Source organism: Oryx dammah, unplaced genomic scaffold (assembly GCF_014754425.2).
Source record: "Oryx dammah isolate SB20612 unplaced genomic scaffold, SCBI_Odam_1.1 HiC_scaffold_1, whole genome shotgun sequence".
NCBI lineage: Eukaryota > Metazoa > Chordata > Mammalia > Artiodactyla > Bovidae > Oryx > Oryx dammah.
In genome coordinates this window covers 62239331-62266440 of record NW_024070185.1, presented here as the reverse complement: position 1 = coordinate 62266440, position 27110 = coordinate 62239331, and the positions used below count along the sequence as shown (strand labels likewise).

Below are 27110 nucleotides of genomic sequence, written 5' to 3'. Positions count from 1 at the left end.
CTACCTGTCCAGGTGCTCTGCAGGTGGTGGGCTGTGTAGTAGGAATTCCCAAGTGCCATGGGGGCAAAACAGCTAGAAAATTATCTGCCATACTGGCATCTTCTGACCACTTAGTAAAGACGTTCCAGTTCTTGAGCAAAGACAGCCTTTAAATACCACCATGTCCATGTTGGCAGAAACAGGGGCTGTGGCAACACGGAGACATTGCCTCTGTTTTGTGGGGGAATTCCAACCAGTCCACCTGTTTGTAAATGGTGTGTCACCCGGTCGCTCCCTCATCATTGATGGGCGTCCTATTGTGTGCCACGCTCAGGCTCCCGTGTGGTCTGCACAGTCTGATGGGCAAGATGAGATGCACACAGGATGGGCTGTCATCTTCTCCATGACACATGTCTCCAGATTCCTGGTTTTGTGTTTGCCTTATGTGCTGAGATACTGGGCTTGCTTTTCTAAAATATGAGCCAGGATTGGGTTTAGATGTAATGTCCCTCAGAGTGTGAAAAGTGAAAGAGAACTGGGTGTGCTAGGTTTTGCTCATCATAGCACTTGTTCACAGAGAATCAACCGTAGCCTCCACCTGCAGCATCCTCACCCCAGGACACAGCTGGTGAGGCACCTTCTAGGATGGTTATTGCGGCAAAGGGAAAGAATGCATGGCAAGAGTTTCCATTCCAGGCTGTCACATGTCACTTCCACTCATATTTCATTCACCCGAACATGTTAATTCTCCATGCCTGGGTTCAGCAGGGCAGGAAAGAGCAGACCTACTGTGCACCCAGGAGAGAAAGAAATAGGTATTGATGCTCAGCCTTAATGACTGCTGTAGTGCCTCCCATCCACTTCCCACCACTGTCACAGCTGCCCACCCTCCGCTGAAATGTGAACTCCAGGAGACTAGGGAGGCGAAATTGTGTATTCACTGCTGTATCCCCAGTACCTGCAAATACGCCTGGCACATAGAACACACTCAGTAAACACTAGCTGAACAATTGAATGAAGCCAGCCTTAGGGCAATCTTATTATAAGATCAGTGGGATCTTCTCTGAGAAGTTCTGTGCTAGTCCTGCATACTCTACTACCAAATCCTATCCCAGTCCACACCACTTCTCCTTCCACTGAGATCCAAAGTATCATCGTCTCCCATCCCGAGGGGGCGCTATGAGGCAGAGCTGCTTTGACACACGCTGCACAGCAGGGACAGTGAGTCAAGAACCGTCACTGTGTAGGTCGCTAAGTTGTTTATGATTGTTGCCACGACTTTCTAAGCAGGCCCGCTCCCACTTGTAGCCCTTTCCAAGCCATTCTGCAGGGCAGATATCTTTTTTTTTTAGATATAATTCACATACCATAAAGTTTAGTTTTAAAATATATACTGCAGTGGTTTTCAGTTCAGTTCAGTTCAGTCGCTCAGTCGTGTCCGACTCTTTGCGACCCCATGAATTGCAGCACGCCAGGCCTCCCTGTCCATCACAAACTCCCGGAGTCCATCCAAACCCATGTCCATCGAGTTGGTGATACCATCCAGTACATTCATAAAGTTGTACAACCATCCTCACTATCTACTTCCAGAAAATTTTCATCACCCCTAAAAGAAACCCTATTCTTTTTACCCATCACCTTGTATTTCTCCTCCTCTCCAGCCCCGGGCAACCACTGATCTACTTCATGCCTCTGTGGATTTGCTGATGCTGGTGGTTTCATACCAATAGAATCATACAAGAATATGTGACTTTTCGTATGTTGCTTCTTTGACTTAGCATAATGTTTTTAAGGTTCTTCTATGTTGTAGCATGTATGAGTGCTTCATTCCTTTTTATGGCTCAGTGCTAGTCCCCTATATGGATGTATTACACTTTTCATTTGTCCATTTATCAGTTGATGGATATTTGGGTAGTTTCCACTTTTTGACTATTTTGTGTAATGCTACCATGAGCATTTATGTATAAGTTTTTATGTGACCACATATTTTTACTTCTCTTGGGTATGTAATTGCATGCATATGTGAGTATCAGTTCAGTTCAGTTGCCCAGTCATGTCCGACTCTTTGCAACCCCTTGGACTGCAGCACACCAGGCCTCCCTGTCCATCACCAACTCCCGGAGCTTGCTCAAACTCAGGTCCATCGAGTCGGTGATGCCATCCAACCATCTCATCCTCTGTCATCTCTTTCTCCTCCTGCTTTCAATCTTTCCCAGCATCAGGGACTTTTCTTCGCATCAGGTGGCCAAAGTATTGGAGTTTCAGCTTCAGCATCAATCTTTCCAATGAATATTCAGGACTGATTTCCTTTAGGATGGACTGGTTGGATCTCCTCACAGTCCAAAGGAATCTCAAGAGTCTTCTCCAACACCACAGTTCAAAAGCATCAATTCCTTGGCGCTCACCTTTCTTTATGGTCCAACTTTCACATCCATATATGACTACTGGAAAAACCATAGCTTTGAGTAGATGGACCTTTGTTGGCAAAGTAGTGTCTCTGCTTTTTAATATGCTGTCTAGATTTTTCATAGCTTTTCTTTCAAGGAGCAAGCATCTTTTAATTTCATGGCTGCAGTCATCAACTGCAGTGATTTTGGAGCCCAAGAAAAGAAAGTCTGTAACTGTTTCCATTGGTACCCCATCTATTTGCCATGAAGTGATGGGACTGGAGGCCATGATCTTCGTTTTCTGAATGTTGAGCTTTAAGCCAACTTTTTCACTCTCCTCTTTCACTTTCATCAAGAGGCTCTTTAGTTCCTCTTCACTTTCTGCCATAAGGGTGATATCATCTGCATATCTGAGGTTATTGATATTTCTCCTGGCAATCTTGATTCCAGCTTGTGCTTCATCTAGCCCAGCATTTCTCATGATGTACTCTGCATAGAAGTTAAATAAACAGGGTGACAACATACAGCCTTGATATACTCCTTCCCCAATTTGGAACCAGTCCATTTTTCCACGTCTGGTTCTAACTGTTGCTTCTTGACTTGCATACAAATTTCTCAGGAGGCAGGTCAGGTGGTCTGGTATTCCCATCTCTTTAAGAGTTTTCCACAGCTTGTGGGGATCCACATAGTCAAAGGCTTTGGCATAGTCAATAAAGCAGAAGCAGAAGTTTTTCTGGAACTCTCTTGCTTTTTTGATGATCCAGCAGAGGTTGGCAATTTGATCTCTGGTTCCTCTGCCTTTTCTAAATCCAGCTTGAACATCTGGAAGTTCTTGGTTCGTGTACTGCTAAAGCCTGGTTTGGAGAATTTTGAGCATTACTTTGCTAGCATGTGAGATGAATGCAATTGTGCGGTAGTTTGAACATTCTTTGGCATTGCCTTTCTTTGGGATTGGAATGAAAACTGACCTTTTCCAGTCTTGTGGCAACTGGTGAGTTTTCCAAATTTGTTGGCATATTGAGTGCAGCACTTTAACAGCATTAACTTTTAGGATATGTAATAGCTCAACTGGAATTCCATCACCTCCACTAGTTTTGTTCCTAGTGATGCTTCCTAAGGCCCACTTTACTTCGCATTCCAGGATGTCTGCAATATCAGTAATCCAAGTCTATGCCCCAAACCACTAATGCCAAAGAAGTTGAAGTTGAATGGTTTTATGATGACCTACAAGACCTTATAGAACTAACACCAAAAAAAGATGCTCTTCTCATCATAAAGGACTGGAATGCCAAAGTAGGAAGTCAAGAGATAACCTGGAGTATCAGGCAAGTTTAGCCTTGGAGTACAAAATGAAGCAGGGCAAAGGCTAACAGAGGTTTGCCAAGAGAATACACTGGTCATAGCAAACATACTCTTCCAACAACACAAGAGATGACTCTACACGTGGACATCACTAGATGGTCAATACAGCAATCAGATTGATTATATTCTTTGCAGCCAAAGATGAAGAAGCTCTACACAGTCAACAAAAACAAGACCAGGAGCTGACTGTGGCTCAGATCATGAACTCCTTATTGCCAAATTCAGACTTAAATTGAAGAAACCAGGGGAAACCACTAGACCATTTAGATATGACCTAGATCAAATCCCTTATGATTATACAGTGGAAGTGACAAATAGATTTAAGGGCCTAGATCTGATAGACAGAGTGCCTGAAGAACTATGCACAGAGGTTCGTGACACTGTACAGGAGGCAGGGATCAAGACCGTCCCCAAGAAAAAGAAATGGAAAAAAGCAAAATGGCTGTCTGAGGAGGCCTTACAAATAGCTGAGAAAAGAAGAGAAGCTAAAGGCAAAGGAGAAAAGGAAAGATATACCCATCTGAATGCAGAGTTCCAAAGAATAGCAAGGAGAGATAAGAAAGCCTTTGTCAATGATCAATCAAAGAAATAGAGGAAAACAATAGAATGGGAAAGACTAGAGATCTTGTCAAGAAAATTAGAGATACCAAGGGAACATTTCATGTAAAGATAAGCACAATAAAGGACAGAAACAGTATGGACCTAATAGAAGCAGAAGATATTAAGAAGAGGTGGCAAGAATACACAGAACTATACAAAAAAGATCTTAATGACCCAGATAACCACGATGGTGTGTGTGTGTGTGTGTGTACATATGTATATATACACACACGTATATATAGAAGTAATATTGTTGTGTCATATGGTAACTCTTTCTAGCATTTTTAGGAACTGCTAGACCATGCCACAGTGGCTGCACCCTTTTACGTTCCCACCACCAATGCATGAGCTTTCCAGGGCCTCCATATTGTTGCCAACACTTGTTATTTACCTGTATGTTTGATTATAGTCATCCTACCAGGTATGAAGTCGTTTCTCATTGTGGTTTTGATAAGACTATTGAAGACTAATGACGTTAAGCAACTTTTCATGTGTTTATTGGCCATCTGTATTATCTTCTTAGGAGAAATGTCTACCTAGGTCCCGTTGCCCATTCCTTGTAACTGAATTATTTATCCTTTAATTGTTGAGCTGTAAGAGTTATTTACATAAAGGTAGGGTAGATTTGTAGTTTTCAATCCTGGCCATATCACCCCAGAAAAATTCTTTTTCACAGTACTGGTACTTATGACACACACCCCATCAATTCTGATTTAATTGGTTTAGAAAAAGGCCTGGACATTGGGATCTTTTAGAAATTGCCATGGGTTCTAGTGTGCAGCCAGGGTTGTAACTTTCTGAACCCAAACCCTCACCAACCTCTAGGAAGGGCTCAGGACTGCACTTTGGATACCAGAGTTAGAAACAGACCCAGGACGGTACATTTAAGCCTAAAAGAGGAGGGAAGAAAAACTTGAATCCAAGAACCCTGAAGTCCAGACTCCCAGGCCCCCTACCAACTCTCCCTCCAACCCCCAGTTAGAGACCATGATGGGGACAAAGAAAATGCAGACCGAGTTGGAGGAGGGCCACTTGGGAAGGTTCACATGTACAGACCCCACAGACCTGAATGAGTCCCTCCACGCTCACGTTTTCCTGATAGTCCTGAATCATCATTTGAACATTTGTTTCCCTCATGGAAGACAGAGGGCAAGGGGTAGGAAAGAAGGAAAAACTATGAGATTTCTGTTTTTTTAGCATTTTTCATTGCAGTTGAGAGTCAGAGGGTGAGCAAGTTGCAGACCAGAACTTTAGGCAGGTTAAAAAACACCTGGCCTGCAGCTGCAGGAAGCCATCAACCACAGAAACTGACAGGGAAGCAAGGGATAAGGGAACCAGCGGGTCCAGGCACCTCGGCACCCACAATTCTCTGAAACAGAACCGTCAGCCACTTGGTGGGATGTTCATTATTTCTGCCAGTGTTTGACTAGGAGTGTCTCCCTAAAGAGACAGTGGATTAAACTTCAAATACTGGATCACTTTGACCTGGACATAGGATGGAACCCTTAACATGACCCGAAGATGCTCAGTTCAGTTCAGAAGACGCTGACACAACATGTGGGTCCCTCCTAAGGGCTCAGGACAACAGCATCGTCATCTCAACACTGTCATCTCAGTCCTCAGTGCCCAGCTCACCCACCCTCTGCCCTTTGCTGGATTGAGGCCCTAACCCCAGGGCCCCATCTGTCCCACACTGGCAAATACACACTGTAGTAGTAAGAGTGCCTCACATTTCTACAGCAGGCACGGTTTACAAAGCACCTTGACACTGCTGTTTTGGAGATGGGGAAACAGGCTAAAGAGACAAACTGACTGGCCTGAGAAGAGCTGTATCTTGGAAACACACCCAGCCTGGGCCAGGTGGTATTAGATGACTCAGGATCGACTCTGCTGGGATTGGTCTGTTGGTCTGTTCATACGAACTGCTTCTTTTTGCATTGGTTCTATGTTTTACTTGGTTTTGTTTTAAAGAAACATTCCCTTCATTGATGCTTTGAAAATTATTATAATCCATTGTGCAGAGTGCTGTCTTATAGATACTTAAGTCTCTCATCTGTGATTATCTGGTTGATATTTCATTAAGAGTGAAGCACTTGTGAGCAGATGTTCAAACCCAGCAAATTCAGATCTGAGAGCATTGCTTCCAGGTCCGCCTCATCCTCAGTTGCAGGTCTGCTCAGCCTCCATCCAGGATGCCAGCAAAGCTGCATTGTCTTGATAGTAACCACAGCATAAGTAAGAACAGCAGCAGCTTTTGTTGAGTTCATACTTTGTGCCAGACATTGTTCCAAGTGCTTCCTTTTATCAACTCATTTATTCTCACAACAACCTATGAAGTATTACCATTATTATCTATTACCCCAGTCTGCAGGTGAGGAAATTGAGGCACAGAGGGGTTGTTGAATAGCATGGCTACAGTCATACAGCAGGCAAGTACAGTTTTAGCCCACAGTGGTCAAGCAGATGAACTGTGGAGTTAGGCTAAACTTCAGATCCCAGCTCAGCCATTTACTGTGTGAAGTTAGGTAATGTGGGTTGAATTGTGACCCCCCAAAAGATATATCAACATCCTTACCCAGGAATGCAACCTTATTTAGAAGGGTGGTCTTTGCAGATACAATTATACTAAAAATCTTAAAATGATATCATCCTGGGTTACCCAGATTGGTCCTAAATCCAATTACAGTGTCATTAAAAGAAGCAGAAGAGGAGAGGACACAGAGGAGAAGGCCGTACAAAGATGGAAGCAGAGATAGGAGAGATGAGGCCATAAGCCAAGGATTGCTGGGTGCACCAGAAGTGAGGAAAGGCCCTGGATTCTCCCCAAGAGCCTCCAGAGAGTGCGGAGCTTTGCCAACACCTTTAGGCTTCTCACTTCCAGAACTGTGCAAGAATAAATTTCTATTCCTTTTAAGCCACCCAGTTTATGGAGATTTCTGTGGCAACCCTAGGAAACTAGTAGAATCAGTGGCAACTTATGAGGGCCACAGTTTCTTCATGCATAATATGGGTCCCACCTCATAAGGCTTTGGAGTTAGATTAAAAGGGACAGTGTGCCTATGAAGCACATGCATGTGCCCAGCATACTGAAACCAGCCAATGAAGGTGAGATATTAGATGACGTGTTATCTATCACCTGCTTCTAGCAGCCCTGCCCTGAACCCCCTCAGAGCTAGTCCCTCATCTTACCACTTTCCTGTGTCTGACTCCTTGTCACTGGGCCCCCTGAGCCCAGCCCAGCATGTTCCTGGCTTAGGAATCTCAGAGGACTCAAGTCTGATTCCCAGATGCAGGCTGCAGCGCCCGCTTCTCCCTCTGAGCCATTATTGCCAGAGCTATCAGAGGGAGACTGTGAACATCCACGTGTGGCCTTTTAATATTTCATCCAAGAAGTCATTTTCCTACATGATTCAGACATAGAAGTCTTGGGGAATTAAATCAAGAAGGTAACTCTGGGCCAGAGTGAAATCTGCCAACAGGTGTGTAGGATTTTCCTGTGTCCACTCTGCTTTTTCTTTCTTATCTGCATCCTGCAGCAGAAAGGAAGCTGGCTGACAAGAGATTATATGGTCATACCAATTATTAAATACATATAGCAGCCTTCTGAAAATGCATTCGCATACCAAGGAAATGGAATGCATTCACCAACCCAGCCTCCTGCACTGTGGGCTTTGGAGGAATAACAAGGTAGCTTTAAACACTATGATCCAAGGTTGGATCCATACTCTGCCACCTCCTAGCTGTGTGACCTTGTGTGAGTGACTCACCATCTCTGAGCCTCAGTGGCCATAAGGAAATATATGCTCCTCCCTTACAGGTTTACCATAAGCACTGACTGGGGTCATGTGTTCAGGGCCTAGCACTAAGCCTGACACCCAGGAGACCCATCATTGTGGCTTTTGTTCCCACCCCCTGACTCAGAATTTCCTGCCTTTATAGGGAAAGTAACGATGGCTGGGCCTGCCTCCCAGGGAGGTCTTGAGCAGTGCTGCTGCCTATGGAGTAGATTTACACCTTTAAATGCATGATTCTACTTTGAATGCATTTCTGGAGACATTACTTTACTGACAAAGGTCTGTCTAGTCAAAGCTATGATTTTTCCAGTAGTCACATATGGATGTGAGAGTTGGACCATAAAGAAGGCTGAGTGCCAAAGAATTGAACTGTGGTGTTGGAGAAGACACTTGAGAGTCCCTTGGACTGCATGGAGATCAAACCAGTCAATCCTAAAGGAAATCAGTGCTGAATATTCATTGGAAGAACTGATGTTGAAGCTGAAACTCTAATACTCTGGCCACCTGATGGGAAGAACTGACTCATTTGAAAAGACCCTGATGCTGGGAAAGACTGAAGGCAGGAGGAGAAGGAGATGACAGAGGATGAGATGGTTAGATGGCATCACTGACTTGATGGACCTGAGTTTGAGCAAGCTCCGGAAGTTGGTGATGAACAGGAAGGCCTGGTGTGCTGCAGTCCGTGGGGTCACAAAGAGTCCGACATGGCTGAGCGACTGAACTGAACTGATGGCCTCTGGACCACACAGGTAGCAAATGGGGTTCAGAGGCACTCAGCCAGGCTGCCGCTCCCCACAGGCAGGCTCCTTCCACACCCCATGCTGACTCTCCTATGAGATGATGGATGGGAAGCTGCCTCCTGGGGAGCAGAGCTCCGCCCCAGCTTGAGGCCTGTCGCTGTGATTATCTCAAGCACCTCCTCGATCATCAGGCATCCTCATGGCCTTTCATCCCCCTGTTTTGTCTTCCCTCTTCTAGGATAAGCCAGTTGGATCAGTCTCATTCAGCTGGTTCCATGGCAGTCTCTGAACTCAGGCAAGCGTTGTAGGACTGCATCCACACATGCATACTCCCATTCCCCCTCCACATGCCTTTTCATGTGTCCGTACCCCCTGCTCCACCCTCATGATCTCATTCCCACATCCAGGAGGCTCTCAGTGTAGCCCACCCTCTGTGATGAAGAAGCCTTTGTAAGCTAGGCTAGGTACCATGAGGACACTCGAGAGACATATGCTGTTCATTCATTGGCCATACTCACATTACTGGGCATTCACTGTGTGCCACATGCTGGGGTCACAGCCATGGCTAAGGTATAATCCCTGCTCTTAGGACTCCCCCAGTCCAGGAGGGACAGGTGTATAAATGGAGAATGTCACTGCAGGTGGTAAGTGCTGGGATAGCTTAGCCTCCAGCCCTAGGGGAGCACAGAGGAAGTGGTTAGTCATCCTGCCTTGAGAAATGTTTTATGAAAGAGGAGGTACTTTTTCTTCTAATTCTTGAAAGAACAGCAGGATTTAGACAGAGAAAACAGGAGCTGTGTGAACAGTCTGGCAGTTCCTCAAAAAATTAAAGTTTCTATGTAACCCAGTAATTCCATTCCCAGGTATACACTGGAGAGAAATGAAACTGGGTATTCAAATACAGCATCATAATGTATAACATCCAGAAAAGTGGGAACAACCCAAATGTCTATTATCAACTGATGAATGAATAAATAAAGTGTAGTATATCCAGACAATAGAATATTATTCGGCCATAAATAAGAATGCATGCTACAGCATAGATGAACTTTGAAAATATAATGTTCAGTGAAAGAAGCCAGATGCCAAAAGGCCAAATATTGTAGAATTCCATCTATATGATATATCCAGAACAGGCAAATCCATAGAGACAGAACCTAGATTAGGGCGATGGGGGATGGGGCAGTGACTGCTAATGAGTATGAGATTTCTGAAGTGGTGAGAATTATCTGAAATCAGAGAGTAGATATGGTTAAACAACGTTGTAAACTTTAAAATGTACACTTTAAAATGGTTAAGTAGTGAATTTTTCTGAATTTTACCTCAGTTTTTTTTTGTGGTGTTGTTGTTTTTTAAAGACAGGACAAGGTCGATGAGGGAATTCCAGAGCAAGGGTAGGAGGAAGAGAAAATGGTCTTGCGGAACAGGAAGCATCCAGTATACCTGGAGTATAATGCATTGTATTTTTCTACTGTTGCTTCACAGCTTTAGAAGGCTAAAGGATTGTCAGCCCTAATCCCTGCAGTATTCATTAGGGTGCTTTTGGCTACAGTTAATTCAAACTGGAGCACACAGTGGTGGTGGCTTAGTTGCTAAGTTGTGTCTGATTCTTTGTGACCCCATGGACTGTAGCCCACCAAGCTTCTCTGTCCATGGGATTCTCCAGGCCAGAACACTGGAGTGGGTTGCCACTTCCTTCTCCAGGGATCTTCCTGACCCAGGGCTCAAACCCGTAGACGCGCATCTCCTGCATTTCAGGTGGATTCTTTTACCACTGAGCCTAGAGGAAACGCATCAGTACCCTGGAGAATTACAGAGGTGATGTATAGAGTCCAGGCACAGTTTGATCTGAGATGAAGTCTCTTTCGCTGTCTCTTTTGTCTCTGCCTTCCTCCATATTTGATATGTCATCATACTGGCTTCCCATGTGTTATGGAGATATGAAAAGAAAGATATGTTTCAACTAGAAAAACCTTAGAAGATTCCCTGGACAACGTGGAATTTTAGTTGAGCTTTACATAATTGACAAAACCTCGAGGAGAAAATATTGGCGGCAGTGGCATTCCAGGATGAAAATCCATGAGCAGGAAGGTGGAGGGTATGTCTAGGGTAAAGTTCATGAATCTGTTGCATCTGGGTGCCTGCGGGCAGTAAGTGCAGAGCTGAAGAGAGTTTGCACCATAACCTGAAGGCAGAGGGGAGCCAGGAAAGGAATTTCAGCAGCGGAGCAGCGTGAGGGACTCCTAAAAAAGTTCACTCTGGCTCTCAGATCATATTATGGAGATATTACTACTTTCCTTAGGTATAATAATATTGTGGTCACACAGGACTGCATGCTGAAGTGTATGGAGCCTGAAATTTACCTTCAAATGGTTTGGGGACAGTGTATATATAGAGAGTGAGCCAGCAGATATAGCAAAACGTTAGAAATTTCTGAATCCTGAAGGAGAGTACACAAGTGTTCACTGTACTACTTAGCTTTTCATAACAATATGAGAAAAGAAGAAAAGTGGCAGTGGGGGAGACAGACCTTTCTGAGGGAGGGACAGGCTGGGGAACTGGTGCTCTGAGGTCACGAGAGCCCAAACCCCATGGTCTGGGGCCAAAGGTGGTCTGATGCTGGCATGGGCAGAGACCCGAGACACAGGGCTTGGGGCAGGTGGGCATGTAGATGAGGGAGGCACCGTCGTCTCATGACTGCAGTTTCCAGCCTGAGGGCCTGGGAGGACCCCAGGGCCAGGAATAGAGCTGCAAGACGGCCAAGGAGGAAGAGACCCTCCAAGGAGGGTCATTTTTGCTCTCTTGGTAATGGATGCTTGCTAATGTGACTAACATAACACAGGACTCATAGAATTTCAGAGCTTGAAATGACCTAAGAAATCACCTAAACCAACCCCTCATTTCCCTGATGGAGAAACTGAGGTGTAGACTCACCCAAAGTCCCAAAGCCAGAGAAGTGACTGGGATAAGCTACCAGTTTACATCCGTCCTCATTGGCTGTTTTCTTTCCCGCCCATTCCCTGAATGCTCTGGGAACCAGACAGGAGAAATGAGGAGGGAACGTGAGTTTGCTCTGATCTTAGTGAATCCTTTGAAACATTTTCTGAATTTATATGTTAACTGAGAACTTTTTGTTGTATAGATTGGTGCAGGGTGGTGGAGATGGGATGATTAACAGCAACCGCTGAGTCTGAGTCATTCATTTGGGCCAGGTGCTGGTCAGGGGGCTTTACTCCTATCCGTATATTTAATCCTTAATTGTATAAGGAGATCCTGTGTTTAGACCCATCTTACAGATGGCAACAGTGAGGCTGAATAGCTGCTGCAAGGTTTCAGCATTTATAAGTGGCAGGATTGGGACTAGAGTGCAGGCACTCTGGCCACTGATCTGACATCTTTAATCACCTTACTCTCAACTACAGCACTGGGTGCAGGTTCCCCCGTATTCTCAGAGACTGGCTGACTGAGTGATTGATCGGTCAGTTTATTTTGCCAGGGAGAGGGTCTACAGCAAATTCTGGCCCCAGCCTATTGGTATTTTTGCAGTAAATCAAGGCCTATTTATTACTCATAGAGTATTTTGGGGGTCCATAATAAAGAAATGCAAAACTTAATTTCACTTCTCTGCTACATTGCTAATTCTTTTTTTAATAACCCTCTCTTATCAGCCCCCTGGCAGCTTTTGCATTCCTGTGCATGTTAATTACTTTATTAATTACGTCAATATCTTTGGTTCTGCCCAGCACATCTTGGTGCTTGTTGTTTCGAGCATGCACCCATTTTGCCTTGTTCATTGGCATATGCAGGCCCAGTTCCCACTTCTAAAAGAGATTCTTTGAGCCTCGGTAAACTCATGGCTTTCAATTAGTCTCATAGTCATCATTCCCGTTTTCTTCTCAGCCACGTCACTAATTGGGTGCTTTTAACATTGTCCCAAATGGAAGCTATGTTGTGTTGTTTCTGACTTTGTTCCTCAATCCTCATTTCCTCTCCAGGTCACAGCTCAGAGAGTCCCACAACCTAACACTGAGTGATAAATAGTAACATGTCCAGGAGGAGGAGTGAGAGGGGTTGAACCCTGGGGTAGATGGAGGAACAGGTTTGTGAGATGACTGGAAAGTGACCTGGGAACAGGTCTCAGGAAGCCTTGAATGTTAGCTGAGAAGTCCAGACTTTACCCAAGAGCCAGCATCCTCCATGAGTATACATCATGGAATACTAATTCTATTAGGTCCCCCCAAATGAAAGGGATTGGAGAGATTTCATGGTCCAAAAGTCTAAGAAATGCCAAAAATGATGAATCTGCCTCTTGGAAAAGTACAATGGGCTTTAGCATGTTAAAGGCTCTGTGAAGTCCTACAGTTTACAATTTTTAACCAGAAGTTTTTAACTTTAATTTTTAATAATAAATATTTAATTTATATTTATATTGGCTGTACTAGGTCTTCACTGGGGCTCTTGGGCTCAGTGGTTGCAGTATGTGGGATCTTGGTTTCCTGACCAGGGATTGAACCTGGGGCCCCTGTCTTGAGAGCACAGTCTTATCCACTGGACCGCTAGGAAAGTCCCAATAATAAATAATTTACTTATTTATTTTTGGCTGTGCTGGTTCTTTGTTGCTATGTGTGGGCTTTCTCTAGTGGCAGCAAACAGGGGCTATTCTCTAGTTGAGGTATGTGGGTTTCCCATTATGATGGCTTCTCTTGTTGTGGAGCACGGGCTCTAGAGTGCACGGGCTTCCCTTTTATAGTTGTGGTGGACAGGTTTAGTTGCTCTGTGGAATGTGGTATCTTCCCAGACCAGGGATCGAACCCATGTCCCCTGTATTGGCGGGTGGATTCTTAACCAGTGGACCACCAGGGAAGTCCAATAATAAATATTTTAAATCAGCATTTCCAAAACTCCTTTGGCCATGGAACTCCTTTTTCACTTGCAGGATGTAGCATATTTACATCATATATATGAGGAATGTAATTTAGGAAGTACTGGTGGAGGGGACCAGGAACCTTTTTGTGGGTTCTGAATCGGAGAGGGCATGCTTAGATTCAGCTTTACAAAGGTGGCTCTGGCAGTCAGTTGGAAGGAGGGGAGACTGGAGAAAGGAGGAGAAAATGATGCAGGCCTGGAACAGTTCAAGCAAGACGTAATAAGGATCCGAAGTGAAGGTTTCAAATGTTTCAGTGTTTTCTTTTCATTTTATTTCAAGTTGCATTGTTGTCTTGAAATTGGAAAATCAGTGTTGCTATAATAAATCACAGCACAAGGGTTTTACTCAGGCATAAAGTCTGAATGAGAAAAGCAGTCTGTGCAGTCTTCCATCTTCCAAGGAAGCAGTTAGCCCTACGGGGTGCTGAGACACAATAGCACCTGTTTCTGCAACTCATCAGAGCTCATCGAGGTTTTCCTATCAGACAGACCCAGATTCAGATTCCAAGCCCACGCTTTTTTGGCTCTGTGACCCTGGGCAAATGGCTGTGCTTCTCTGTGTCTCTGTTTCCCCTACAATAGAGAAGAACAATAATTCTTTCCTCACAGGACAGCTTCAAGGATTGTGTGAGGGGACGTGTGCAAAGTCCTTATTAGTACAGTGCCTGACACATGATAACATAAGAACAAATAATTGCTCTTTCATATAAGTCATGATAGGCTGGGTGAGGCTATAGGAATAAAGAACCCCTAAATCTTAGCAGGTGAGTGCAACAAAGCTCTACTGCTTACTCCTACAAAGTCCACCTGTGAAGCTGGGTGGTCTCCATAGCAACCATCTCCCATAAGACAGCTCCATGATCTGAACCCCAACACAAGGAAGCACACAGATCTTGCAAACAGCTTTTCTGTGCTTCAGCCCATCAGGGTCAAACATCACGTCTGCCCACTGCCCACCAGCCAGAATTAGTCATAGACTCCCACTAATGCACAGGGGCTGAGAACTGTGGGCCTGTGGGTGGGGCATCTGGGGAGCTGTAGCCTCTGCCAGTCCTTCATTCCCTTTGGTCAGTCCACTTACCCACTCTGAGCCTCAGTTTCCTCATCTGTAAAATAGAGCTAACACTGCCTATCCTGCCTTACATTGGAGTGTTTGTTAGAGGAGCACACAGAATTAAGTATGTGAAAAATGCTAAGTCAAAGTTAGAAGTGAGCATATGCTTACTTTGTGCTGTGCCAAGGCCACATCACACTCGTCAGTTCATAGGAAAAACGTATGACATCTCATGCCCTTCTTTAAATCTACACTGCTGTTCTTATTCCCCCAAGTCCATCTCACCTCTGGACTGCCCACTCCTCCTCTTGTTTGAGTCTTTTAAACTGTTTTTCAGTGAGATCATTAAGGCCACTTATAAGTAGCCTTTGGTGGTCTATTTTTTGGAATGGCACACTGGGCAGCCCACCCTGCATGGAAAAGGTGACCCTGGAATGCCATGAGGGGTGACAAGGAGGCCACTAGCACATTTCTGCTGGACAGCTGAGAAAACTCTCAGGGTCCTGCTCCACATGATCCACGGTCCCATAGGTCTCTAAGGAACACTGGGGCAGGGGTGTGGTGTGTGTGTGTGTGTGGCTATTCCAAGCATCAGCAGTCCCCCAAATGTGGACACTGACAGTATGGACCATCAAGCTTCATGGCGTAGCTTGGCTGCAGAATAACCAGGGCTAGCTCAAGGGACAGCCCCAGGTGAGTCGGGCCCTAGGCGTGGGGAGGGGACAGTAGTTTCACTCTCTAAGATCCTCCTGGAGTCTTGTGTCTTCTCTGGGCCCCAGACCTTGTGGAGACAGTGACAAGATGAAGAGCGGCCAGAAGGGGCAAAGAACAAAAAACTGTGCCACATCAAAAGGGTTAATGTCAACCTGGCAAAGAGGAGGCTCAGAGGGACACTGTCACTGTCACTGCACTTCAGAGGGGCTGTCCCAGGTCCAAGAGAGGAGTCATGGTCTGCAGGGCCCCAGAGGGAAAAGCCAAGGTCAGTGGGGGCACTTCCAGGGGACACAGGCTTCAGCTCAGGATGAGGAAGAACATTCACCTTTCCGTCTGCCCCATCCAGAAATTCACCGGGCTTCCAGAGAGGGTAGCGAGTGTCTCATCACCAGAGTTGTGCAAAGAAAGGTTGGGGAAGTTTTTGGCAGGGACTGCACACTACGGAAAGGAGGCAAAAGAAGACACTTGAGTGTATCTGAGCCCGAAGTTGTGTGATTACAAACCAGAATAGCGTGTCCTCAGAAGACTTCTGTTTGTTTCTTTTGGGTGTGAAAGACACATGGAGCACAGCTTTACAATTACAGTGAACTGGAGCATCCTGTTCACATTGGAAAACTCACACTGGTGCGGAGGAGAAAGCTCTGACAGGGAAGAAGAACCTGCCCCAGAAAAGGAGCCCTGCAGAGGAAAGAAGGGTCGTGCACACGCTCCCGGCCCGCTGCTGCCCGGGGATTCCCTCCTATTCTGAAGCAATCTCTGCAACCTTTTGGGGCTCCCAGTACGCTTGCTGCCTTGAATGGCAACAGACAAATGAAAGATGCATTGTTCTTGCGTGTGTTACCAAGGGGGTGCGTCTCTGCTTTGTAGCCCTTCATCTCATGCTCTTGCTCGATGCTCAGAACAACTCGCAAAGCAGGTGACTCCAGCATGTCCCAAAGGAGAACCTGGGGCTCAGAGTGAAGATGTGACAGACCCGGGCCAGACCCTCACTCAGGGGCAAGGCCAGGGCTGAGCAGGGCCACTCAGCTGCCTTGAGGTCTGAGCTTGGGAGATCTGAAGGCTGGGCAGGCAAGAGGCCTCTCTGGCCAAGGGCTGAGCTGGGCAGCACCCCCTGGAAGCTCCATTCACTTCTGGGGCCACCGATCTTATCCCAGGCCAGGGACAGTTACCCACACATGGAGATCCTTTGGCCTGGGGGGTGCTGGCCTAGAGGTAGGATGTAGGAGGGAAGCTTCAGCGGGTATTCCCAGGCCAGGCTGAAATTACAGGGTGAGCGAACTGCCTTGGGCCAACTAAGGCCCAAAACCAAGTCCAGTTTAGGGCAGGGTTTTCCATCCTTTTTCACACTATGATACATGATTCTCATGGGACCTGGGTGGCCCACTCTGCTTGTGGCTGGAGATGCCTGGCCCCAGCCCTGCACCCCAAGACATGAGAACACCGTCCTGGGATGTCTGTAATGCATTACTGGCATACCAGGAACAGGCACCACTACAGGTATCTCTGGATTGGCATCTAAAGCAAAGGTTTGGGAAGTTAGGCAGATTCAAGTCTCAGCTGTCACTGAATGCCTGTGTAATCTTGAGCCCATGGTTCAGCTTCTCCAAGCCCTATCCAGCACGCCCTAAAAGGGAGGTGTACTGGGGTTCACTCCTATGGTGACAGTTTAGAGGAAGTCGGACGCAGGCCAGAATCTGACACACCGTGAGTAGTTAGCACGTGTCAGGGGACAGGAAGTACAAGTGGTGGAGGGGATCAGGGGGCAGGTAAGAGGGAGGAAGAAGTCCACTCTACCACAAGGCCACAGTCCTCCCCGAAGAGAGGCCGGAAGCACTGGGGCCTTGGAGGGGCAGGCTTATGGTGAGAAGACCTGGGAAGATTTCAGAGATGGAGGAATGGGGTAAAGGAAGGGCAGCACAAGACAAGGAGATGGTTCAGCAAAGGACCAGGAGGGAGATTGTGGGACTGGGCCATAGATGAGGCTGGGAGACAGGAGTCAGGGCTGGACAGATATGCCAGGTCTGATCGCAGAGGGTCACCATGCCGGGTTCAGGGTCTGGATGACTTTGCTGAGGTCTGAGGAGCCATTGAAGTTCTCTGAACATGGCATTAACTTTGTGTGGAAGATCACTCTGGAAGCAGCACAGAGGGGGAGCTGGGGCAGGGAAGGCGGAGACAGGGGAAGGTAAATGGCACAGGAGAGTTGGGAGGTCCTGGACAGCAGCCCAGGTTCTGGTCTGACCTGGGCGGGTATGGGGACGGCTCTCAGAGCCAGCAAACCCGGGAGGAACAGGAATGAAGGTGTAGGGAGAAATGATGAGTTCAGGCTGGGAAAGGCTCGGTAGAAGGGGTAAGGGGCTGATTAGCAGGTGGAGGGTGTGAGAGCAGGGAGCTGAGCGAAGGAGTGCCAAACCCTGAGAGGACCCAGCCTGGAAATGAGAGTCAGGACCAAACAGTGTCCCCTGCCTTTGGCCATGAGGAGGTGTGGATCCATGGGGAATCCTGCTCGAGGCAAGAGATAGGGAATGTGGATGGAGTACAAGGAGACTTTCAGAAAAGTCCACTGGAGGCCAGAGAGAGGGGCCAGACCCCCTGGGAAGCAGAAAGCAGGAAGGAGCTTTGGACCAGGCTGGGGCAGAGCAGCAGAGTAACTCACAGAGAGAAGCCATCAGGGAGCAGAAAGTGGGGGGGGAGGGGGGCAGCGGGGGAGGGTGTCCTGCCCTCATCACTTATCAGTCAGTGCAACGGAGAAATTGGGTGGCTGTTGCCTTGTGAAGCTCTTGTTCATTCTCGGGGCTTAGATTACAGCGTTTCAGAGTCTCGCTGTACCGCATCAGCGTCTGGGGGACACGGGGTTCCCTTCTCTTCTGTCTGCTCTCCTTTCATCAATCTACTCACCCCTGCCCAACTCCCCCACCCCTGGCCGAGGCCCGGACACCCAGCTGTGGTGGGCCAGGCAGGTCCCAGGACCACAAGGAAGCAGGCTGTGCTCTCAGGGTGGAGGGCATGCAGGCACTCGTGGTCCTCGTGCACCCCCTGGGAAACATGGGGGCCCCGGCAGGCTAGAGCATGAGGGTCTAGGAGTCCGGGTCCTGCTGAACAGGGGTGCACACCAGATTCCAGGCCGCCAAGCCGGGCAGTGTGCTTCCTGTCTGGTGTTGCCACTGCAGAATCACCAAGTGTTGGCACTCAGAGGGGAAGGGCTTGCCTGCCCACAGTGGGCCTGCAGACCTTTCTACTCAACACCGATTCCACACAAACCAGGTGATCATGGGAACAGTTAATCCACAGTTCCACATATTCCAGGGTAGGCTAGGAAGAACTGCCTCCACCCCCAATGTGTGAGAACCTGGGGACATCCCAAGCCCACCAGAGATTGTGGCTCTTTCCCAGCTTTCTGGTAGGCCCAGTCCAGCTCCTAGGTCATGGATGCCATCTCTCTTTCATCCCACAGAACCCAGGGCAAGTCTCAGGCCCTTTTGTGGTCCCTCAGCGTTCCTCTCTCACCAACCAAATTCGTCCTGCATTTTAGTAGAACTTCCTAAAGCTGCACAAGTCTGTGGGGGAGGAACATGGTGGCCCAGCCGCCTGCCTCCTCCTCAGTCCTCTCTCCCAGGAGCCAGCCAGTCCCTTTCTTGGCTCCTGCGGTGCCTCTGGCCTCCTCTGAACACTTGGTGCCCATGGTGCTCACCTTCCCAGAGCTAGCACTTTCCACCAAAGTCGCTGCTCCCCCAAAGGGAATTCTCCTCCAGCTGCTAAGACAGTGGTGATTTCTCCAACAGTGAAGTCCACCTGTCCTCACCCACATCAGTTGCTTTCAACCACTTCTCTCTCTCTCTCTCTCCAGTTCTTTTACCAACTTAAGAAAGAACAGCTGTCACACTTGCTTCAAATATGCCCTTAGAATTATAATCCCTTCCAAGCGTTTGTTTGATTCTGTAATGAATACTGGAGCTGTGCTGGCCAGGATATGGGAGGGTGGAGACAGGCCCAGCTCAGGAGCAGTGACATATACACAGACAGGTCCTGTGCTGCCGAGCCTCTCATTTCCAAAAGAGGCCAGAATCACCTGAGGTTTAAACACTGACTATGAAATCTGAAAAGGTTAAATGCTGTAGAGGTAAAGTTCAGCACACCTACAGCCGTGCACACTGCCTGAGGGGCACGAGTGTCTCTCTGCCCTAGGGCCGAGGAAGGCTCCCACCCGGGGCCCAGCCATTCCCTGGTGACTCTCTCTTGAGGAGTGTGGGGCCACCTCCCTGTCCTCAGCACTGGGTCATCGTTTCTTCTGGGGAAGTGCCAGTTTGGGCCCTGGTCCCTCACTACCCAGCACAGTCGGGCCCGTTGAAGTATGTGACGCCCTACCCCTGTGCCGGGAGGGTGCTGCAGACCATGAAGTAAAGTGGAGCAGCGGCACCATTACCCATTCACAGAGTGCCTTGTAGAAGCCCCCAAGCCCTCTCAAGCACCTCTTGGCTTTGCGTTCAGCAGCAACATTTGGGAGTTTTTCTGCTCTGAGCTTGCCCGAGGCCTCAGACAAAGGCCTACAGAGAGCAGGGGCACCCCCGCAGGCCTGTATCCACAGGAAGGGGAGCAGAACCAAGCCACAGAAGCCAAGCTGCCCCCACCTGCTTTGCAGGACAGAGGTCTGGCTTGGCTTTGCCTCTGACTTGCTCTATCACCATAAGCAAGTCTCTAGTCTTCTTTGAGCTTCAGTGTCCTCACCTGTAACATGGGTATAAAGTTCCTGGCTCCTGAGGTGAAAATCAAAGAGACACCTTAATATGAATGCATGTATGAGCTATGACTAGAAATGTTATGACCTATTATTGCACTTGTCAGCCCTTAACTTCCCCAAGATAATTCTCACCTCAGCTATGACACTTACATGACCACAGAATTTCCTGCTAGATTCCAAGGTCAAACCCAGGATGCCTCTCTGAACAGGACTAGGCAGGGATACTGGCCCACTGGCATTCCAATGCTGAGCCCAGGCTCCTTGCCTTCCCGAGCCAGGCCCCAGCCACCTCCCCCACTTCATCTCCCCTCCACAAAGCAGGACTCCAGGCGGGTAGGGCCAGTGAGGATAGGGCGAGCCGCTCTGGGCCCCAGGCACACCTGAGCAAGGGTGCACAGTACCAGCAGACTGGATAAGTCCAAAAGCCAGAGGTTGGCCCTCAGGCCAGCTCCAGGGGCTGACTTGGCCATGACTGGCGCCTGGGAATGGTACATTCCAGTAAGTGTTGGCTGGTGAGCAGCCCACGAGGCTGTGTAGCACAGGGCATGGGATCAAGGTCAGGACCTGACCTTGATCTGCACCTGTGTCTCCAATCAGTCACCCACCTGCTAGGAGTCCTTTTCTGGGCCTGTTTTTCCGTCTGTAAAAAGAAATGGACTATAACATAATTCCTTTGGTGTTTTAAAAGTGAGGAAGCCTGGGAAGGGAGATTTTGGCTGCCATGGTGACCAGAGGACATTCCTGGCATTCAGTGCTGAGAGACCAGAGGTTCTGAGTGCCCTGCACTGAACAGGACAGTCCCTCACGACAAAGGATCACATGGAAATAACTGCTGGAAGTGGCCCCAGAGAGAAACCCTTGTGGGTGATCTCACAGGTCCCTTCTGGATCTGGGATTCTGAAAAAATCCACCTAAACTCATAATCAAACAGTCTAAAAAGAAAATCTTACCTTGAAATGACAGCTTAGAGCTTTGCTGCCTCGGAGATGTGGGGCTGCTGCTGTTGAGATAAGCAGCTGGCCCCAGAGAAGTCTGGAAGTTTCCTCCTGGCTCCAGCGCTCTGTGGCTCTCTGCAGTGGGAGATAATGATAATGGTTTACATATAAGGAGCAGGCTTTCCAGTTTCAAAAGCCTGCTAAACATGCTAGTTACCACTTCTGATCACTGTGCCAAACCTGGGAGGTTGCAGATGAGGAAATCACGGCTCAGAAAGGTTTAGAGACGTGTTCACAGTCACACAGCTGGCAAGGGATGGACTTGGGATCTGAGCCCAGTAGCCCCTTTCTCCCTGCCTTGGCTTCCTTGGTGGGACCCCCAACCCACACCAACCCACCCCACAATCTTCCCCTAAAAGAGGCAGTGCTGACTCATGCCTTCCCAGGACAAAAGAAGCATCTCAAGACTGAAATGCAGCCCAGAAGCGTCAGACATGCTCCCATCTCTCCCTGCCACACACACTCAAACTCACATTTATACACACACCTCCAGGAGAGAAACCTACCAATTTTACCATATATTTCAAAAATCAGCTTTGAAATTAAAATTTTAAAAAGAGACAAAAAGCCAGCTTCTGGGAGCTGGTCAAAAGGTGGAATGAACCCCCTCCTTCAAAGAAGCTCTAGCCAGATGGGGGTTGGGAAGCTGAGCTACCTACAGCAGTGGCAGCCTGAAAGGTCTGAGACCAGAGCCAAGGGCCCCACAATCACAGGGAACGCACATGGCACCTTCATGCCCCCAGCCAGGCTCCTCACCCTCCCTCCCCAGGGTCTGAACACGCAGACATGCAATGACAAGTCTGCCCTTGTGCTTGGCTGTCACTCTGTGTTAGGCGTGTGAGTGACAAAAGGAGTCTGTACTTTTTTTCAATTGAACTATATTTGATTTATAATGTTGTATTAATTACTTCTGACAGCAAAGTGATTCAGTTACATGTATATATACATTTTTATATATTCTTTTCCATTGTGGTTTATCTTAGGATATTGAATATAGTTCCCTGTGCTACACAGTAGGGCCTTGTTGTTTATCCATCCTATATATTAAAGCTTATATCTGCTAACCCCAACCCCCCACTCAATCCTTCCATCAACACCCTCCCCCCATGGCAACCACCTGTCTGTTTCATAGATGGGTTCCTTTGTGCCATATTTTAGATTCCACGTGTAAGTGGTATCAGGTGTCACTTGTCTTTCTGACTCACTCCACTTGGTCTGATCATCTCTAGTTGTATCCACGCTGCTGCAAATGGCATTGCTTCCTTTTTTATGGCTGAGTAGCACTCATGGTATATATGCGTACCACATTCTTCTTTATCCACTCGTCTGTCAGTGGACGTTTAGGTAGTATCCGTGTCTTGGCTATTGTGAATAGTGCTGCTGTGACCATAGGGGTGCGCGTATCTTTTTGAATTGTACTTTTGTCTGGGTATCGGGACAGGAGAGGGATTGCTGGATCATACGGTAATTCTGTTTTTAGTTTTCTGAGGGGCCTCCACACTGTTCTCCACAGTGGCTGCACCACTCACATTCCCACCAACAGTGTAGGAGGGTTCCCTTTTCAAGGAATCTGCATTCTTAACCACAGGCCTGCTAAGCTAAGGACCAGATGCCATCCTGTTGCTTAAGATCCTTTGAGGCCTTGCTGCCCAAAGGCCAGTCCTGGACCAGCAGCATCAAGCATCCCTGGGAGCTACTGAGATTCACCCTGCCCAGACTACTGAGCCGTCTGCACTTTAACAAGCCCCTGGGGTGGTTTGTGTGCACATTATATAAGGAGTGAGGAGCAATGCTGGCCCCTCACTTATTACACTCCAGCCACACCAGCCTCCTTTTGGTTCCTAAAACATGCCAAAGTCTTTGCCATTTCAGGTCTTGCCACCTTGCTGTTCCCTTTCCCTGGAATGCTCTCCCGCAAGGGTTTCACTTGACTGGTCTTTCCACCATTCAGGTCTCAGACTAAATGTCGCCACTCCAGAAGAGCATTCCCTGACAACCTGATCTGAAGTGGGTCCTCTGGCTAGCAGCCATCAGAGCCTTGTAGTTCTCTTCAGGAACACCCCTCACCCCTCTACTTGTACCTGTGCCCTGTGGTTCGTCACACTGCTGTGCCCTCCCGGGGATGCACGCTCCAAGAAGGCAAGCATCCTTATACAGCCAGACCCCGGCATCCAGCACAGTGCGCGGTACACAGCAGGCACAGGAGAACTACTGGCCAAGTCGATTCTGAACGAGTGGATGTAGGACAGATACACTTGTGAGGTGTAAGACAAATAGAGTCATCTCTCAGTTACTCAGGCTTACATTAACTATACTGTAAATTAACCCCTAGGCTCATTTGCAGATGGGAAACTGAGGTCAAAGAATAAGGCGAGGACTTGCCCAAGGTCACCCAGTGAGTCTATAGCAGGACCCAGCCCTTTGACCTTTCAGGCCTCAAGGTTTCAAGCCATGCTCAGACCCTTGCTGGTCCACTTGTGCAGCCTGACAAAGCCGGATGTTTGTAGGGGCCACTGACCTACATTGTGAATAATTGCATCATGCAGAGAGACTCTCAGGCCAGCTGCTCTCCTTTCACTGCACAGATGGGGGAGGCTTTCCCGGGCAGCGTCTGCCTACCTCCTGCTGAGCAGCGGCGGACCAAGAGTCAGGTGTGAGCACGTGCAGCCTCCGGCCATCACAGACAGGTGTGGCCGCTCTGCTGGGCCCTGTGCCCTGTCAGGCAGAAAGAGCATTTTATCAGCTTGATTTCTCACAGCACCAAAGCACAGCCTTCCCAGAGCTCCAGGGGCTTCAGGGAGGCCCCTGTTGAATGTTTAGCAATTAAGCCATTTCTCCCTGAGCAGTACCTCACAGTCTAGAGAACAGGTTTAGACCCACGGTCTCCTTGGAATATGAGGCAGGGCAGGTTAGGGGACACACACAGAGAAGAAAGAACAAACATTGGTTTGGGAATCAGACAAACCTGGGTTTGAATCTCAGCTCTGATACTTAATAGCTGGAGATTTAGGGCAAGCTTCTTCACCTCTTGGTGCATGCTTCCTCATGTAAAATGAAGTTAACACCTTGTTAGGCTCTTATGCACCTTCAAAAGATAACATGTATAGAGCTCACAGGTTCACAACTAGCACACTTGTCACTCATGACAAGGCAGCTCTAGGTGTTAGGGTGGCTATTACTGGCTGAGGCCAGCCCACTCCCCTCTGAGGTCATCTCTCATGAAACTGTCCTGATCTTACTAGAATGGAAGCCTCCTGAGGACATGGCTCTCATCAGTCCTGCCTTCCCCATGCCCGAAACAGTTACCTGGAAGATGGCAGTGTAGTACTTAACAGTAATGCAATGAATGAATAAATGATTACTTAGGAAATTGCCCAGGTGAACAACAAGGAAGGAAGGAAAATAAAAAAGAGGAAAAACCAAGCTGGAAGTTCCTATAGGCCAGTCATCTGGGGAAAGGGAAACAGTCTTAGGCCAGTGGAAATAACACAGTCCACAGCTGTACAGAGAAGTGGGCCTGAAATCCTGGCTCAGGCCCTGACACCAGATCCCCGGGGTCAATGCCCTGTGCTCCCTGGTGCTGCCCTCCATGGCCAGCCCACTAGAAGCAGGGGGAGTGCCACGGTCAGGTACAGCCTGGGCCCTCTGATCCCTCCTTCCCCAGTATCCCGCCATATTCCCCCAACTCTGCTTCACACCACTGCCCCAAAGTGGGGGGTGGGGGTAGACAGGTAGCTCCTTCAATGTGCCTGATGTCTGGGCTCATTTAAGGCCAGTTGAGTGCCTTCTCAAACAGCACAGGATGCTACTGACAGCTCACCACGTGTGGCCCCACGGAGCCTCAGAAGTAGCTCTATATGCCCAGCAGAGGGTGATCCTCAGCTGCCAGGTGGACCCTCCACACGGTTCTTTGGCGCCCTCTAGTGGCACTCTGGTGCACAACAATGACACCAAGTAAGCGCTCGGGTAGTGGCCCAGGTTCCCCGCCTTCTACCATTGCCTGGTCAGGAATGTGTGTGTGACTGCTCAGAGCATTCTGAACTCCAGCCCCAGGCACTGTCAGGATGGATCATACAAGAAGGGGCATGGCCCTTATAGTTTGCTTTGAGACTCAATGTAGGGCTCATCTGACTTTGTATTCAAACTCCCTGTCCTCCAGCCCCATGAGTACGTAAGCTTCATCACTCATAAAACCACCCCAGATCACTGATCTGTGACCAGTGTGCACAGACATGGGGCTGTGTGAGAGAGACACTGATGGCCAGCAGGTACATGTGGCTTATTGCTGCATCAGTGCCTGAATGCTGGGAGATGGAGTAGAACCATTTCTACCAACCATGACCCTCGAACTCCAGGCAGACCTTGTTTCTTTGCTTCCCTTCCACCTCTGCAGGCAAGGCTGTGCTTGCAGTTAACAGGGTGAATGGGGGACTGAAAGACCAGATATAAGAATTTGGATTTCAGGATTTGAAGAGGGCAGAGCAGACCAGGATGGAGGGCATGAGGAGAGGGTTACTAACAAGGCAAAGGGTAATGAGGCTGGAATGTCAGTTGCCAAAGGGAAAAGACAGAGCTAGCTGCAGTTCCATGAAAACTACCTATGGGGTCTTTTTAAAAGATACGATTTATTTGGCTGGGCTGGGTCTCAGCTGAGGCAGGCAGGATCTTTGATCTTCATGTGGCATGTGAACTCTTAGTTGCGGCATGTGGGATCTAGTTCCCTGACCAGGGGTCAAACACAGGTGCCCTGCATTGGGAGCATGGAGCCTTCACCACTGGACTACTAGAGAAGCCTCCACCTAGGGGGTCCTAACCATAAGGAACATGTGAATCACCAATGGAAGGCAGTTATTTAGAAAGCCAAGGAGATCTGGAGCAAGGGTGCTCAGTACCACCTAAGTGTTGAGCTCAGTTCTAGGTTTGCCGATCAAAGGTAAATTCAAGCAGTTTAGGAGGACCAGGCCAAGTTGTGGGGAGAGGCAATACATACTTCACTTTAGATCTTGCCCTCCTGAGGAAGAGCATGCACACACAGGAGAGAGCTTGATATCAGTGATGGGAGGTATAGGAGAAGGTTCTGGTTCAATAAAAAAAAAAAAAGAAAGAAAACCTGTGCAGCCATCTCAACAAGAGTGGAAAGAAGGGGCTCTGTCCGTGGGGGTATATAAGCCAAGCAGTTATTGTCAGCTCCCCATGAATGGACTGTTCATTACATTGAACAATGGAGAATGACAGAATCAGTCCTTTCTACCCAGAATCTAAGAGTTCATCATAAATTATCACCTTTCATTGTAGAACAACAGACCCAACCATCATTAATGGGCTTGCTGTTCACGTAAGACTGTAATGGGCCTGTGCTTCTGCATTCTGAGGTCTGCTTAGTTGTCAGACATTGGAGAAAACCCACTTGTGCCACTAGGTCACTGCTGACCTTGGGGCCAAGTCCTTTCCCAGTCTCCTCAATTAAACACTGAAAGGACATCAAGAAGCCCCTGCCACTCTTAGAATCCGGGTTGGTAGCAGAGGAGAGGAACTCTCTAGACCTAGCATCTCTGTGGTCCTGGGGACCACCTTACCCTGGGGTGTTTCCCCACGGCCACCACTGCAGAGGCTAAGCTGAGGCTTTCTGTGGCTTGGGACAATGAAAGGGGACTCATCCTGAGAGCATGCCACTGGATGATCTAGTTACAAAATGGCCTGAGTCCATTGGCCCTATCCCTCCCAGCTCTTCCTGCATCCATGTGGGAGCATCATCTTTCCCCAGGTACCCAGACAATGGCATACCTTGAAGGTCAAATCTAGTGAGCAAGGCTAAGAGAAA

The 27110-nt window shown here is 48.0% G+C and overlaps 1 protein-coding gene and 1 long non-coding RNA gene across 2 annotated transcripts in view; one reads left to right on the top strand and one right to left on the bottom strand.

Annotated features, from left to right (window-relative positions):
* Positions 1-27110, top strand: part of GABBR2 (gamma-aminobutyric acid type B receptor subunit 2) — a 371768-nt gene that overhangs the window by 327038 nt on the left and 17620 nt on the right. The gene's annotated exons all lie outside the window — the stretch shown is intronic.
* The window catches only part of LOC120862706, a 58725-nt gene that overhangs the window by 25983 nt on the left and 5632 nt on the right, over positions 1-27110 (bottom strand). The window contains exon 2 of the long non-coding RNA XR_005720827.1: positions 21245-21364. This is a non-coding gene — a long non-coding RNA (uncharacterized LOC120862706). The remainder of the gene's footprint in view (positions 1-21244; positions 21365-27110) is intronic.